Raw genomic sequence first — 2,795 nt, forward strand, 5'->3', positions numbered from 1 at the left:
CGGCGACTCACGGCAGCCCAGCTCCAGGTTGAGCTGTTGTTCAGCATCTTAGCTGTGGAGGGCAGTGTCACTGGCCCTCATATGTGGGATCCGAACCGGAGCTCTCTGGCATCCCAAGCCAGTTCTTAACCATCGCGCCACTGGGCCGGCCCCTGCATGCATTAATTTTTAATGCTAACAACACTCCTAGGAGATAAATACTACTGTTGATTCCATTTTACACAGGAGAGAGCTGAAGCAGAGTTTAAGTAACTTGTCCAATGTCACACAGCATGGAGTTGATATAGCACAGGTTTGAACCCAGTCCATACACCTCCCCATCATGTTGTATTGTTGCTGATGGGAGGATGAGGAGAGGCTGTGTCTGGAAGCTTCCTAGAGAATTACAGGGAGCTGAATCCTGAAGGATGAACTGGATGAGATGGGAAAAAGGAGGGATTCCAGTTATGGGGAGACGCAACCTAGGAGCATGGAGACAAGCAACTGCTTATCATCAAGAGAGTGAGTAATTCCTAAAGCCTGAACGAAGGATGTTGCAATGAGGAGCAGGAGCTATAGCTGGAAAGGGAGACAGAGGCCAGCAAACAAAACTTGAAGGGGGTGGGAGGGTTCAACCTGGGAATAAGGAAGATGGGTGGAAGGAGGGTGAGCGAGGAAACAAGGAGGCAAGTTGGGGAGCATTTGTAATAGTGCAGGAGAGAAGTGATAAGAATCTAAACTGAGGTGGTGGGATGGGCACATGACAGGCAATTCTAGTAACAGAGCAGAATGGAGATCCTCCCAGAATTAATAATCTAGACGTGCACAACCTTCATATGAAAGAGGTGCATATCTTCCATATAAAATGACTTTAACTGTCTGAAGGGGAGGTGGACAGCTGGACACAATAAAAAGAAATACTGATGCCAGCGCACGTGGTGGAAAGAACATGAACTCCTAATATGGTCAGCTCCACTTTGCCATTCCATAGCAGGACCACCTGGGACAGTCACATGTCACTAGGTGCTCAGTTCTGTAATCAGGCTACACATGAACTGTAAGTCTACTTATATGGTGTCTGAATGCCACTTCTCAGAGACATGTCAGAATTAGTAAGACGTTTCGTCCTATTTCTCTCCTTTATTAGTTTATTTTCAATAATTATTCACAATCAAGCATAGAATCAGAAAAATCACGAAGATTAAAAACAATAGCACAGCTCTCTCTGCGGAAGTCGCAGTCGCAGCAGCATCGGAGCTGTGTTTCGCTAGCTCCTGCTCCTGACTCACCGCTGTTCGCTCTCGCCGAGGAACAAGTCGGTCAGGAAGCCGCGCCGCAGCGATGGCTTTTAAAGACACCGGAAAGACAACCGTGGAACCAGAGGTAGCGATTCACCGAATTAGAATTACTCTAACCAGTCGCAACGTAAAATCCTTGGAGAAGGTGTGTGCTGACTTGATCAGAGGCGCAAAGGAAAAACACCTCAAAGTGAAAGGACCAGTTCGGATGCCTACCAAGACTCTGAGAATCACTGCAAGAAGAACTCCGTGTGGGGAAGGTTCTAAGACTTGGGATCGTTTTCAGATGAGGATCCACAGGTGACTGATTGACCTGCACAGTCCTTCTGAAATTGTTAAGCAGATTACTTCCATCAGTATTGAGCCAGGAGTTGAGGTGGAAGTCACTATTGCAGATGCTTAAGTCAACCTTTTTAATAAATTGACTATCAGTTGTTAAAATAATAATAATAATAATAGCACAACCACACTCATAAAATACATCTTTTCAATAGACATTGCATTAAAATGGCAATTGCTTAATGACACTTTCTAGAACACAGAATTTCCAGAGACCTCATATCATTTTCATAATTTAACTCATCCTGATCATTTAAAGCCAGGCACCCAGAGCTACTATAAATTCCTTCTCTTATAACAAAATCAAATCAATGGAACTGCATGCTTTCCAGGATTTTCAGGGATTAACTGCCTGCCTACAGAGAAGGCCTGAGTAATACAAGAACCAGCACTACAAACTGCAACACCAATTCCAATTTAAAAAACAAACACACACACACATTCACACAGACCATGGCATCTATTCACAGAGAAGGCTTCTTAAGCCTCCTAAAAGGAAAAAGTATAAATCCCAGCAAGACGGTGAAATGTATGGAAAAGATAGGAAATGAGTTTATCTTCCAGACCAGCCCTTACTTGCATGACTCTGTGGAAGTATTTTAACCTACTCAGGACTCAGTTTCCTCATTTGTAAAGATGTGATGTCTGTAGGTGTTTCATTTCTTTTTTGTAAACCCACACTCAAATATTTGGCAAACACTGCATACTCACTCCCCTCTTGAAGAGGCGCGGAGCACATTCAAAAGGAAAGGCTCCGCAAGTTCTGCTGTTAAGAAACCGCTTTCTTAAACTTGTTTGACCAAAGCTTTTTTCTTTTCACATCTGTGCACCCTGGATCCGAGGATACAGTGTAGCAAACAGCAGGAAAGGGCCCTGCCACATTTCTCTGATCTCTGCAACATTCTCTACACTGGGAAGGGCCTCCTTCACAGGAATCGTGGCACAGGCAGCTCTGAGTATTTACCATCTGGTCTCTCCAGCTGAGAGAGAGGGCCTCTCTCAAAGATCCCAAAGAAGGACTCCTGCTTGGGTTATATGCCCATGCCCTGGACTAATCACTGTGGCCAGGGGACTGGGCACAGGGACCTGTAGGCACCAGAAACAGCAGGTTTCTCCTACAGCTGGAGCCACGCTAGAACCACAGGGCTATAGAGGGCAAGAGTGTCCCTCAAAGAAGAG

At 45.2% G+C, this 2,795-nt stretch overlaps 1 protein-coding gene and 1 pseudogene across 1 annotated transcript in view; one reads left to right on the forward strand and one right to left on the reverse strand.

Annotated features, from left to right (window-relative positions):
• The window catches only part of CARMIL1 (capping protein regulator and myosin 1 linker 1), a 337,821-nt gene that overhangs the window by 283,005 nt on the left and 52,021 nt on the right, over nucleotides 1-2,795 (reverse strand). The gene's annotated exons all lie outside the window — the stretch shown is intronic.
• On the forward strand, nucleotides 1,219-1,718 carry LOC109396407 (40S ribosomal protein S20 pseudogene; annotated as a pseudogene).

This window comes from Hipposideros armiger, unplaced genomic scaffold (assembly GCF_001890085.2).
Source record: "Hipposideros armiger isolate ML-2016 unplaced genomic scaffold, ASM189008v1 scaffold_519, whole genome shotgun sequence".
In the NCBI taxonomy this organism is placed as follows: domain Eukaryota; kingdom Metazoa; phylum Chordata; class Mammalia; order Chiroptera; family Hipposideridae; genus Hipposideros; species Hipposideros armiger.